Source organism: Nicotiana tabacum, chromosome 5 (genome assembly GCF_000715075.1).
Source record: "Nicotiana tabacum cultivar K326 chromosome 5, ASM71507v2, whole genome shotgun sequence".
Lineage (NCBI taxonomy): Eukaryota > Viridiplantae > Streptophyta > Magnoliopsida > Solanales > Solanaceae > Nicotiana > Nicotiana tabacum.
In genome coordinates this window covers 3,623,859-3,638,983 of record NC_134084.1, presented here as the reverse complement: position 1 = coordinate 3,638,983, position 15,125 = coordinate 3,623,859, and the positions used below count along the sequence as shown (strand labels likewise).

The 15,125-nt window shown below is 37.9% G+C and overlaps 1 pseudogene; it reads right to left on the bottom strand.

Moving 5' to 3' along the window:
* Positions 1–1,873: 1,873 nt before the first annotated feature.
* On the bottom strand, positions 1,874–14,215 carry LOC107761124 (subtilisin-like protease; annotated as a pseudogene).
* Positions 14,216–15,125: the final 910 nt, after the last annotated feature.

The following is a 15,125-nucleotide window of genomic DNA, read 5'->3' as shown; positions in this document are numbered from 1 at the left end:
AAAAAATGAGGCTTTTATGCCCGGCCCGAGTAAGCCTGTGGCCCGTGAGGCCGGTCCGGACCCGTGGGCCTAATAAAATATTTATTTAAAATATATAAAAAATAAAAAGTATACTACCTTTAGAGATGAAAAATGAGAATTAGATCTTTACTAAGAGGAACCAAAACTTTATCTTCAGAAGTTTCAAGAGATGATGTTGTCATGTATTGGAAGGACCATTCTAGAAAATATCACGATCTTTCAATGATGGTGCGTGATGTACTTAGCATTGTTATTACCATTGTACCATCGGAATCAACATTTAGCATTGGTGGCGTGTTCTTACAAAGTACAGAAGTTACATTTATTATGAAAATATCCAAACACTTGTTACTACTCGAAATTGGCTGCACAGATTTTTCCAAACTCAAACTGGTAATATTTTTTTATGTGAATTTAAATATTATTAATTTTTAATTTTTTTTTTAATATTTAACTAATTAATATTGCATATGAATTGTAGATGAAAGTGAAGATGTTAAGACAACCTTGTCACAAGCGGATTCAAATGTGTTTGATGAAGATGATGTGTTGGATATCTCATAAGCATCATGAACGTTCTCTTGAATAGTTTGTTTTAAGTTTTGACTTTTAGTGAATGAAATATAGTCCTGTTTTTTACTTTTTTTAGTATTTATTGTGATATATTGGAACAATATAAAAAGTTATTAAGTTTTGCAAATTTTTTCCAATAAGATATTTTAACTTTTAAATAATTATCTTTTTTTAGGTCAGAACTTAAAGAAAAAATATAAAATTATATTTTTAAAAATGATGGGCAGGCCCGTGGGGGCCCGCGGCCCACATAGTGCTGGGGTGGGTTGACCATTATAAGGCCCATCAAAACGGTGGGCTAGCCCAACCCAGCCCGTTAATTATGAAAGTCTACGTGGGCCGGGCTGGCTTAGCCCGGCCCGGCCCATATTGACAGTTATACTATAAAGTTTGCAACCACAAACTGTTCTATAGGTTGCTTTTCTTGATTTTCACTATGGGACTGTTTGGTAAATTGACATGGCTCAAGTTTGAACGCACCTTGAATATTCCATTGAATACATGTTACCTCTCACCAGCACATATATCGAGCAACTCTATCTATCAAAACTTAGACTGATGATAAGAAATTACCTACCGTTTCTTAAAGAATCTACTAAAATTAGAACCTTGGCTTTTCATCCATGACTTTCCCCGAATTTATTAACCGATAAATTACACCCTTGAGTGCAGATCAAGCACAACATATGCAGATCATTGCTGAAGTTGTTACTAATTTTCTATTCTTTAGGTTCTATGCATATACTACATACTTAATACAATGTGCTTTTTACTTGCAGTGATGTGGTTCTTGAATACCATGTGGGGGGAAATGATTGACAAAGTAAAGTTAATTTCATAAAACAACCACCAGATTGGAGACAATATGTCAATTCAATTTAAAGTAATACTTGGTTCTTTAAAACTTGTAGAGATTTCTTCAAAATGTTAGAAGCAGACCCAAGATTTTAACACGACGAGGGCACCAATATTCTGCTCAACCAGTGCTCCCTAAAGGCTTTTAGTGTTTAGGGAGCCAAGTGATTTAAATTAATCATTTTCAAGGTGTACAATACAGGATTTTTGCCGAAATTTACGGGGTCTGATGACCCCTCAAGGTTACACATAGGTCCGCCTCTGATTGGTGTTAACTAATATCTATAAGCGAATATCGATATAAATTTTATGCCAAAATCTTGGTATTACCTAACAGATATAGAAGGTGGGATTATAATTTCACAGAATAACTGAATCTGTGTGGCCAAATAGAATGTGAATACTTTTGGAACTTATTCTACAGTTTTTATTGAAACCACTAATATATAGACTTGTTATACATTGTTCCAATTACTAAAAATAGAAATTAAACTAGAAACCAATTGTAGTGTCTAACACAACTGCAATTGGACTTCTTACAGAGTACTTATTACTAGTCCATTTCAAGAATCCTTGAACAATACCACTATTTGAGCTATTAGCTCTTTTTGAAAATGTTACTTGATATTTGAACTTCTGGTTCAACTTCGAGAATTTTAGAGTAGAGGGCTTAACAATGACAGAAACGCCCGGTGGTGAACCTATTTCCACATTGTAAGATGATTTAGCGTCCCCAATGTTAGTTACTGTTCTCGTATATGTCTGAGAATTTGCCCCGAGTGTGATGGAGAATGAAGGATAATTTAGTTGCGCTTCAGGAATACTTTTCACTTGTTTACAATCCACCTTACGTTGTAGAAGATTTCCCACCTGTCGATTTGTGTAGTTCAAACCACATAAGTAAGGCAAGTAGTCCTTAAATCGTGTATCGTAAACTAGCCCTGGATCATTAGCTTTTGATGGATTGACATGTCCTGCACCAACGGCAAAGATGTTAGCTGGAAGTAGCCTTTCATCTAAGATGGGATCATTGGCGAGGTTTACTATATTAGCCGTTGTCATGATTGCTGATTTAATAACTGCAGGGGACCAAGTGGGATGCGCGCTTTTCAGCAATGCTGCTACTCCACTGAGGTGAGGACAAGACATAGAGGTACCAGATGCAAGAAAAAAGTTAGGTTTAATGGTTGGTTTGTTATCAGGAGAGGGAGGCCAAGCCGCGAGAATGTTAACACCAGGGCCAATAATATCAGGTTTCAAGATTCCAGGACTAGCTAAGCTTGGTCCGCGAGAAGAAAATGCAGCAACCACCGGTGCATCTTTATCTCCGATTATTGTTCCTTGAAATGCAAGTCTTGCAATAGGTTTTGATGTTGTGTTCATATAGTCAAGAATTTCTATTCCATCTTTGTATGTAATATACAAAGCCGGAAGGACATGAGCATCGGCGAACTTGGTGAAACCATCATCAGGTGAACTATAAATAATCATGCCAACACCACCCGCATCCTTTACTGCTTGTCCTTTCTCAATCCTGCTATAACCACCACCCGCCATGCACAAAACTATTTTGCCTTTAATATCAGGGTCATTCAACGTACCTGTTCCGCAATAAGGGCTGTCGAAATCAGTTGCATTCAATGCAGGATCAAACAAAGGGAAAAATGTTGAACTGTGACCCTTTGGATGAAAGGCTGATTCGCCCTCGAATTCTTTTCTGTTTCCAAGCTTAACAGTAGCTTTAAGTTTTCTGTCAATAGTGCTCGCGCCTACTGTCATAATCCAGGGGGCTTCATTTGATAATGTGCTATCAAATGGACCATTATTAGCAGCTGAACAACTTACAAGAATACCTCTTTGTGTTGCACTATACGCGCCAAGCGCAATTGGATCATTATAGAATGCCTTACTACCTCCCCCTAGAGACAGGGACAGGATATCAACACCGTCATCAATAGCTGCGTCCATTGCAGCTAGAATGTCACTATCAGAGCAACCAAAAGAATCGCAAACCTTATAAATAGCAAGGTGAGCGAGTGGAGCAATCCCAACTGGAGTGCCATTAGCATTACCATTCACATTAGCACCATCCACAAAACGTCCAGCAATAGTGTATTGGAAAAAAACTGAATTTATATTAAAAATGATGTGGCATGACACGTGGATTAGTTGAATGGTCAAAGAACAAGCAATTGACTAAGAGGCACGGTGAAAACAGCCACGGGAAGAAGAATTTAAATAAGCACGAGACGACGTATAGATACGAGTCTCGTACCAATTTAAATTATTTACAGCCAACGGATTAGAAGGCATTGAAAGCAAGGATCAGATGACAGAAAGGAGTCCAAATTCATTATTAAATGTCTGATACGTTATAAAGTTGGTATTTAATAGGAATGATTGTATAACGGCTTATTTAATGTCATTTATTGCTCATGATTATATCATTAAAGTTGAGGCTTTATTCCTTTACCTAGAATGATCTATAAAAGGAAGAAGTATCATCATTTGTAAGGACACGGAATACTATTGAGAATTCATTGAAATACTTATCTATTTACCTTCTACCATTGTTCTCAAAAGATTTTTATTTTTTGTCTCCTGATTATCAGTAACCCGAATTTCTCTTTTAGCTTTGACCAAGGACTCAGATTTTTGGTGAAACAAATTGGTTCCGTTACCGGGAATCTGATAATCTTTCCTTTTAAGCTATATCTTATCTATTATCGTCACCATGTCAAACAATAACGCCGACAACAACAGTAACAACACATTGGGAAACCATGAGAATCAAATACATCAAAATCAAGATATCGTGGTTCCCTCTCCTTTAAATTCACCACGTCAATCTCGTGAAGGAACTTCTGTTACTGAATCCCGTGCTGATCAACAAGAGCAATCTGAACATTTTGAAGGAGTTACAACTGAAGCTTTGCAAAAGCTAATCGATGCACAAGTCGGCAAAGCACTTCAGGCACTTGTTAGTCGATTGCCTGCTGCGCCACCTACACCGACTCCTAATAATAATACATTGGAGAACCCCCGTTCTGGTCTTGATAATTCTGGAAACGGAGCAACCCCCAGTGAACCACAAGAAGGGGGACCAGGTAATTTAAATAATTCATATTTGCAAAATTTAGTACTAACCTTGCAGAAACAGCTGAAGGAACAAAATGAACGAATAGAACAAATCCCTGGAGTTCCACCTGTAATAAAAGGAGTAGACATGGACAAATACTCACAACAACCATGGAAGCCTAGTGCTGCTCCCCTTCCAATTCCGAAAAAATTCAAAATGCCTGACATCCCGAAATATGATGGTACTACAGACCCACGTGACTGCATTTACAACCGGCGTGAAAGGCAACGACTTGACCAAACAAGAAATTGAATCAGTATTGGTCAAGAAATTTGGAGAAACACTCACCAAGGGTGCATTAACCTGGTATTCTCTTTTATCTGAAAATTCTATTAATTCTTTTGCTGAGCTTGCAGATTCTTTTATTAAAGCACATTCGGGAGCACAAAAAGTTGAGAAAAGGATGGAAGATATTTTCAAAATCAAACAAGGGGATTCGTAGTTGCTTAGAAACTTCGTTGATAGATTCCAACGTGAAAGAATGACTCTACCTCGTGTGCCAGACAATTGGGCAGCTATAGATTTTGCAAGTAATTTAAATGACAAAAGTTCTGAAGCCACGAGACGACTCAAAGAAAGTCTTCGAGAATTTCCTGCAACCACATGGAATGATGTTTACAACAGGTATAGCACGAAGCTGCGAATCGAAGAAGATACCGTACCTAAGCTCCATCATGAAGAAAGGGGCGGTACCCGAAGGTCAGATTCCGAAAAAAGATCAGGTAAAAACAGGTATGATCCATATATGGGACCCGCAGGAAAGGACCCACGGTCGAAGCAAGATAACCAGCAATACGATCAAAAGTCAAGGAACCGGGATTCTGGCTCTTCTTCAAAGTTCAGGAATGATCGGAATAGACAAGAATCACGTGATGATGATAGGAGTTTAAAGGCACGATTCGGTGGATATAATTTTAACGTCTCTACCTCCGAGCTCGTAGCTGTTTTAAGAAGCATGTGAGATAAGGTACGGTGGCTGAAAGAAATACGGTCAAATCCAAGTAGACGCAATCCGGATCATTGGTGCGAATTCACAACGATCACGGGCATAAAACTTCAGAATGCAGATTCCTGCAAAGTGAAGTAGATCATTTATTGAAGCAAGGATACCTCACTGAGTTATTTAGTGAGAAAGGAAAACAAGCTTATATGAAAAACAGACAAGAACCACCACAACCTCCTTCACCCAAGAGGACAGTGAATCTCATAAGCGGGGGAGAAGATATTCATGGCATAACTTACACAGCTTCCAACAAGGTTTCTAAGGTAACGATTACACACGGGAAACGGGTGCGGCAGGTCCTTGACAATGAAAGCATTTCATTCGATGACGCAGATAACGAAGGAGTGACAACTCCACATAATGATGCACTGGTAATATCTTTACTTGTATATGATACTAATGTAAAGCGAGTTTTGATTGATCCAGGAAGTTCTGTAAATATTATATTACTAAGGGTACTGCGGGAAATGCAAGCTGAAGACAAAATGTTACCCAAGGCGCACACCTTGTCAGGCTTCGACAATTCAAGTGTAGTAACAAAAGGTGAGGTAATACTAACAACTTTTGCTATGGGTGTTGTGAAGGAAACTAAATTTCAGGTAGTTGATATGGAAATGGCCTACAATATGATCATGGGAAGGCCATGGATACACGATATGGATGTTGTCCCATCAACCCTGCATCAGGTTATCAAATTCCCATCACCATGGGGAATTTGTCAAATTCGTGGGGATCAGCAGATGGCTAGAAATGTCAACGCTGTAACAAGTACGAGCGCCGTAAATAAAGCAAAATAGCAATTACAGGAAACAATTGAAAGTAAAAAAGATCAAACTTCAACTGAACAAGAGAAAACAGATTTGGACTCAAGGCCTGACACAATTCAAGAACCTGAAGAGAATGAAAGCATCAAAACGACAATTGAAGAGCTTGATGCAGTGATGTTATTTGATCAACAGCCTGAACGGAAGGTTTATATCGGGGCTAATTTAAACACGAACATGCGAGGTATGATAATCGAATTTTTAAAAGCTAACTTAGATTGCTTTGCTTGGTCCCACGCTGATATGACAGGGATACCACCAAATGTGATGACTCACAAACTCAACGAGGACCCTTCTTTCACACCAATAAAGCAAAAGAAACGGAAACAAGGTGCTTTCAAGAACCAGGTGATTCAGGATGAAGTCCAAAAATTATTAAAAATCGGATCAATCCGTGAGGTAAAATATCCAACTTGGTTAGCTAATACGGTGGTTGTACCCAAGAAAAATGGTAAGTGGCGTGTTTGTGTAGATTATACTGATTTAAATAAAGCCTGTCCAAAAGATTCCTTTCCCTTACCACATATAGATCAACTAATTGATGCGACCGCAGGTCATGAAATTTTAAGTTTTTTAGATGCGTACTCAGGATATAATCAAATCAAAATGGATCCTGGTGATGAAGAAAAAACTTCTTTCATCACAGACAGGGGGACTTATTGTTATAAAGTAATGCCCTTTGGTCTCAAAAATGCTGGGGCAACCTATCAAAGGTTGGTCACCAAAATGTTCCAAGAACATTTAGGGAAAACAATGGAGGTATATATAGACGATATGCTCGTCAAAACCCAGCAATCTCATGATCATATTTCTCATCTATCTATTACTTTTGAAATTTTGCGAAAATTTAATATGAAACTCAACCCAGAAAAATGTGCATTTGGAGTTGCATCAGGTAAGTTTTTGGGTTTTCTTGTTTCTAACCGTGGTATTGAAGTGAATCCTTCTCAGATCAAAGCAATAGAAGAAATCCCGGATATCCTTACTAATAAAAAGGAAGTACAACGATTAACGGGAAGAATTGCAGCTTTGGGGAGATTTATTTCCAAATCCTCAGAAAGGTGTTTTAAGTTTTTCTCTGCACTTAAAAAGCAAGATCATTTTGAATGGAATGAAGATTGTCAGCAAGCCCTTAGAAATTTGAAAACTTATTTGTCAAAACCACCGTTGTTGGCAAAACCGAAGGTAGGGGAAAAACTTCTCATTTATCTGGCCATATCTGAAGTCGCGGTAAGTGCTGTTTTAGTCTGCGAGGACCAAGGTAAACAATATCCTAATTATTATGTAAGTAAGTCCTTATTGGAAGCTGAGACACGATACCCACAGCTAGAAAAATTAGTATTAGCTTTGGTCATGGCATCTAGAAAGTTAAGACCTTATTTTCAATGTCATCCCATTGTTGTAGTTACTGCTTTCCGCTTCGAAATATTTTGCATAAACATGAACTTTCAGGAAGATTAGCAAAATGGGCTATAGAACTAAGTGAATATGAAGTTATTTATCAACCCAGGACCGCTATAAAGTCTCAAGTACTAGCTGATTTCGTGGCTGATTTTAGCCAGGGGATGCATTTAGAAGCAGAAAAAGAATTATTAGTTTTTAATGGTGCGAACCCGGGGACTTGGGTTTTATACACTAACGGTTCATCTAATGTAAAAGGGGCAGGCTTAGGAATAGTCCTCGTACCACCTGCGGGTGAGACCATTAGACAGGCTATAAAATGTCATTCTATAACTAACAATGAAGCAGAATATGAAGCTGTAATTGCAGGTTTAGAATTGGCACGAGAACTCGGCATAACACAGATTATAATCAAGAATGATTCTCAACTCGTGGTTAATCAGATGCTGGGGACTTACACAACCAGAGAGTCACGAATGCAAGAATACCTCGCAAAGGTACGTGAGTTAATAAAGCAATTCCAAACTTGGAAAGTAGTGCAAATCCCTAGAGATGAGAATGTAGAGGCAGATGTTTTAGCAAACCTTGCATCCGCAGTAGACGTGGCAAACAATACAGATGCTTCAGTCATACATCTATTTCATTCCGTTCTTGAACCTGACAAAAACGAGGTAAATTTTAATCATCTAACATGGGATTGGAGAAATGAAATTGTTGCCTTTTTACAGCACGGAACCGTGCCTAATGACAAAGGAAAGGCTTACGCGCTTCGCAAAAAAGTTGCACGATATTGTTTATATCAAGGTAATCTTTATCGAAAGATGTTCGGCGGACCACTAGCAAGGTGTCTCGGCCCTTCTCAAACCGAATATGTCATGAGAGAAGTACATGAAGGACATTGTGGGAATCACGCAGGAGGACGGTCACTGGTAAGAACGTTAATTCGCACAGGATATTATTGGCCTAAGATGGAAGAAGAGGCAACCAGTTTCGTGTCCAAATGTGATAAATGTCAAAGGTACGACAATAATATGCACAGACCAGCTGAGTTACTACATCCTGTTTTAGCCCCTTGGCCCTTTATGAAATGGGGAATGGATATCGTAGGTCCACTTCCACAAGCAAAAGGTCAGGTAAAATTTCTACTTGTACTTACAGATTATTTCACTAAATGGGTAGAAGCAGGGGCATTTAAACAGGTACGAGAAAAAGAAGTTAAAGACTTCATATGGCGAAATATAATATGCCGCTTTGGAGTACCAAAGGAGATCGTATGTGACAATGGACCACAATTCATTGGAGCACAAGTTACAGAATTTCTTCGAAGTTGGCAGATCAAAAGAATAACATCTACGCCATATCATCCAGTGGGGAATGGACAAGCGGAATCAACTAACAAAGTTATTATCAATAACTTGAAAAAGAGGTTACAAGATTCAAAAGGTAATTGGCCTGAGGTGTTACCCGGAGTACTATGGGCTTATCGTACAACGACCAAAACAGGCACTGGAGAAACACCATTTTCGATGGTTTATGGTACGAAAGCCTTAATACCAGTTGAAATAGGTGAGCCAAGCACACGGTACGATCAGGCAACGGAGGAATCCAATAATGAAGAGATGCGGGTTAGCCTAGATTTACTTGAAGGAAGAAGAGAAGCTGCTTTGATAAGGATGGCAGCACAAAAGCAAGTAATAGAACGATATTACAACAGGAAAGCACGCCTCAGATTTTTCAAAATTGGGGACTTCGTGCTTAAAAAGGTGTTCCAATTTACAAAAGCTGTTAACTCAGGAAAGCTAAGTCCAACATGGGAAGGACCATACAAAGTCCGTGGCATTGCGGGAAAAGGAGCATACCAGTTGGAAACAATGGATGGTAAAGTTTTACCCTCTCATTGGAATGCTGTCCACTTAAAAAGATATTACTTTTAAGAAAGTACCTACGGTCAGGTATCATCATGTAAAAATTCTTCTCTTGGTTTATTAATATTTTACTAACAATTTTAGATGCTAGGCTAAATATCCTAACTCGTGCCAAATGATGAGTCACAACCTGCAAGGAAAAATGGAGTATGCTTAAATTCCTAGCCCAGGGTTACAATTAATCTGATGGAAATACACACGAGTTAGGCAGTCTTCATCTATAATCACACCGTCGAGTCCCGTATATCTTTCTATTTCAGGTAAAGGGCCAAAGTAAAAGAAATAAACAAGTGCTCGAGGCTTCATACTTCACCGCTCGAACACTTGGGGGACTACATATTATACACAGATAGGTGCAAAGAAACAAATACGAGTATCGAATAAAAATCGGCCACAAAGAAGCAAGTGTTGAGAAGAAGTTATGAAGTCTTCAGCATTCATGAGAACAACAGAGTCATCTCTCAAACTCATAAATAAAGTCACCTCTCAAACCCTTCTTAACATGTAAAGATAGGGTCATGACTATGTATTGAAACAGGTTATAAAAAAAAACCTTGTTTAAACTCTGTTATTTACAAATCTGTTACAAGAAAAACAGTTACGAGAAAAGTTGTAGATGTATTGTAATACATGTAACAGTCAAACACTTGTTAAAAGTTTATGAATGAAAACTTGCCAAAGTTGTTTCATACAAAACGTGTGCTTTCCTATTACTTTCATCGTATTTTAACACCATTATGAAGTTGAGACGTCTTCTTCATTAAGTGTCGATAAAATAAAAGGGCCCTCTTTTATAAGCCTCATGTCAATAAGTCATGGGAAGAATCATAAAGCATTTTCAAAAGATAAAAATTCTAAACTATTCTATAAGTCCTAAATAAGTAAAGAAAAGGCAAGAGTAGAACACATTGAAGTACTAATAAAACTTCTTGATATAATTAAAAAGACTAAGTAGAAACTTAGTCAATAAAAGTTTATACAAGTGCCCCATTATGATAATTGGAGACTATCACCAAAAAATCCTTTAAAAAAACTAAGAGATAAAACCATCATTCAATTGAGGGGGTTGTCACGGAGGCTTCAACTTCCACAGACTGGGTTGTAGAAGATTCACCCTCTGAAGCTGGAATAGCAACATTTTCAGGAACTTCAAGGGCAGGAGAAGGAGTATCAGTAGACTGCTGGCTTTTCTCGATGGTATCTATGACTTTGGCCAGTTCAGACTGCAAGTCAAAACCCTCTTGAGCAGCTTCCGTCAAAGTATCACGACGAGAATTCAGAAAAGCCCAACTCACTTCTATGTTAAAATTTTCCTCTAGAAGTCCATATTCCTTTTCCCACATAGCAAGATCGTTTTTTAAAATTTGATTTTCAGCTAAATGGGAATCAAGGGAAGCTTCAAGAGAAGCATGAGAACTCTTCAAGGCTTGAATCTCGTCAGAAGAAGTCTGTAAGTCAGCCTGAGCTTGAGTCAAGCTTTGCACTAACTCTCCTGCATATTCTTCCTTTTTAGCCAAAAGTGTCTTCAGCTCTCTAACTTCTTCACTAGCTCTGGATAATTGTTCTGACAAAGAGCATTCCAAAAGCTCTTTGTCTCTTTTCAATTGGCTTGAAGAGGCTTTGACTGTTGCCAGTTCAGAAGTTAAACCACGGTTTTGCTGCTCTAGGAGGTTTTTATCTTCTTGCAACTCTTCTATAGTCCCTTGAGCATTTTCGAACTGCTCCTTCCAGTTGGTTGCTTCAAGTTGGGCTCCCCTAGCTATTTCCTCAGCCTCGTGGACAGACTTTTCAGACTCACGAGCTTTTCTTTCCAGTAAGGAAATTCTTCTCATTAATTCCGTGCTAATAAGGTTAGCCTACAGAGGTAAGTCATGGAAATGAGAAATTGAAGATAATTTTAAAAAAAAAAGAGAAAAAAACTTGTTGGTAGAAATACCTTCAAAGTAGAATGAACTATGTCGTTCATCAAAGTTAAGCAGCTATGGCTCTCCATCTTCTTCTTCTCGATATCTCCAATTAGAGGTTCGAGCCAAACATCGGCTCTGCCGGTCTTCCTCAGTAGGCTATGATTGGCAGGAACCTCCAAAGTAACACTTCTCATTGTCATATTTCCGCTGCTAGAACCTGTCTCTGTATGATGAACAGAGGGAAGAGGAGCAGCAGAGGAAACTTACATTCAAAATTCCACTTCTCAGGAAAGAGAATATTTGTTTCGCCAATCAAATCCACTGTACGGACAGCAACGTAACGGATATACCATCCACGATCTCTGTCATCCTCAGGGTTTACCAAAACTTTTTGCTCCTTGCAGTTAAGGTGAAAACCCCATGGCGTATTAAGTTGGGATGGTATAGATGAATGAGATGAGAAAAGGTGAAATTGACATTGGCCTTGGATGATAAATATCTCAAACAAGCCACTGTTCTCCACACCAATGGACCAATTTGGGCCAAACAAATGGTAAAGAAACGACAAAAATCGAGAATAACTGGGTCAATCGGAGGATTAAAACCTAAAGTGAAGGGGTAAGTGTAAACAGAAGAATACCCATTTCTAAAAGAGGAAATTCTTTGATTTGGGGAAGGAATTGACATTCGGAGACTATCCTTCCAGTTACAATCTCTTCTTATGGTGGGGATTGTAAGCTCGGTTACTAATGTTGGGTAAGTATCGGCTCTTTCTAAATTTTTAATTTGTTTTTGAAGAGACGTTTTGTCACTTTCAAAAGACAAATCTCCGGGAACTATATCATCAACTGAGGGTTCTTGAGAAGTATCAAGAATTTCCCTACTTTTAGAAGAAGGGGCTTTTGGGATAAAACTCCTTGAAGAAGAACCAGAGGAACCGCCTCGCGTAGATTCTAACCCTGTTCGAAGCCTACTTCCTCCGCCTCTTCTGTGTCTAACAGGGGCGTTGGGGAACTGATCTAGAATTGGAACTTTTTTACGGTTAGGGTTTGAAGAAGACATTGTTAAGAAGAAAGTATGTGCTGAAGATTTGTGAAGAAGACAAAGTTATGTGTAAAATGGGAACCGTCAACTTTTTAAGTATAATGATGAAAAGCCTATAATAAAGGCAGCTATCACTTCGTAAATAGTGAGAATGAAGAAGTCTCGAAGAAGGGTATGAATAGCGGAATCAATTATAAAATGACACATGGACAGAACATTAAATGGAAAAGACTGCTGAGACGTTAGTACTGTCATGAGCATTAATTGTGGCAAAAGTTCTTTTTACATGAAGATCCACTTCCCAATTATTTAATTGATAAAAAAAATGGAAAGTGGGGGGACTATCTGTATTGGAAAAAAACTGAATTTATATTAAAAATGATGTGGCATGACACGTGGATTAGTTGAATGGTCAAAGAACAGCAATTGACTAAGAGGCACGGTGAAAACAGCTACGGGAAGAAGAATTTAAATAAGCACGAGACGACGTATAGATACGAGTCTCGTACCAATTTAAATTATTTACAGCCAACGGATTAGAAGGCATTGAAAGCAAGGATTAGATGACAGAAAGGAGTCCAAATTCATTATTAAATGTCTGATACGTTATAAAGTTGGTATTTAATAGGAATGATTGTATAACGGCTTATTTAATGTCATTTATTGCTCATGATTATATCATTAAAGTTGAGGCTTTATTTCTTTACCTAGAATGATCTATAAAAGGAAGAAGTATCATCATTTGTAAGGACACGGAATACTATTGAGAATTCATTGAAATACTTATCTATTTACCTTCTACCATTGTTCTCAAAAGATTTTTATTTTTTGTCTCCTGATTATCAGTAACCCGAATTTCTCTTTTAGCTTTGACCAAGGACTCAGATTTTTGGTGAAACAAATAGTACTAGCCGTATGTGTACCATGTCCATTATCATCAAGCGGCGATTCACTAGCTTGTCCAAAAGTCCTCGCGCCAATGAGCTTGTTGTTACATTTTGTAGTGAAGTTTGATTCACATTTGCCCTTCCATTCAGCAGGCGGAGGCGGCATTCCTTTATCGCTAAATGATGGATGGTCAGGATAAATCCCAGTGTCCAAAACTCCAACGATCACACCTTTTCCATAGTTAGAATCCCTCCACAACCCCATGTTCTGTTGCAATCCAAGAAAACTTGGACTATGTGTTGTGTGTAAAAACAATATCCTTTGCGGCCGTGCTGATATAAAGCCTGGTTTCTTCTCCATTTCTTTCACTTCCTCTGCTGATAATCTTGCTGCAAAACCTTTCATCACATTGTGATATGAATATATCAACCGCGGTTGATCTTCGTCTGAGCCAGTAGTTGCTATGGTTTTTGTCAAGAAAGAACTATACCAGCTTTCCAAATTCGTTCTTGTTGATTGAATGCTAATTTGGCTTTCTGGCGATTCAACTTGAACTATGTATATCTCCGAATCGCTTTGCAAACTTGGCCATGAAAAAAGCCAAGTATAGAAAAAATAACCAAAAAGATTTTCATGGCTTGAAAATGGGCTAATGATGTAATAATTAGGAAAGTAGAGTTTGATATTTTTTGCCTTGTTTGTACTATATATATATTGTTATGAAATAAAAGCAATTTAGTAAAACATGAATAAGAAATAAAAGCAATTTAGTAAAACATGAACAAGAAATAGAGATAGAGAGAAGGAAGAGATTTTTTTCTTCAATTGTGTGTATTTTTCTATCTATTACAAGGCTTTTATATAGGCATGAAAAGTGAAGAAAATATGTCATGGAATATGTCATTGAACATAGAAAATATGTCATTGAATATGTCATTAACCATTTGAGAGAAAGATCATGGAGAAAGAGTAGACATCCACCATATTTTGATTTTTATCATAACACTCCCCCTTGGATGTCTATAAATAATGTGCCTCGTTAAAACCTTATTAGAAAAAAAACCCTATGGGAAAAAAAATCCTAATGAAGGAAAAAGAGTACACATATTTAGAAATACGACTTTTGGTTGCCTCGTTAAAAACCTTGCAAGGAAAACCCAATGGGACAAAACCTTGTAAGGAAAAAAGAGTACAACGCGTATTAACTCCCCTGATGAGATTATCAGTTCACATTGTTGAGCCTTCGTATCCCAATATTGTACACTAGTTTCTTGAAGGTTGACGCCGGTAGATATTTGGTGAACAAATCAGTCATATTATCACTTGAACGGATCCGTTGCACATTAATATCACCATTCTTTTGAAGATCATGTGTGAACAATAATTTAGGTGAAATGTGCTTTGTCCTAACTCCTTTATGAATCCTCCCTTTAATTGAGCTATGCATGTTGTATTTTCTTCATACAAAACTTTGGGTAGTTTATCACACTTCAAACCACATTTGTCTCGAATAAGATGTATAGTAGACCTCAACCATACACATTC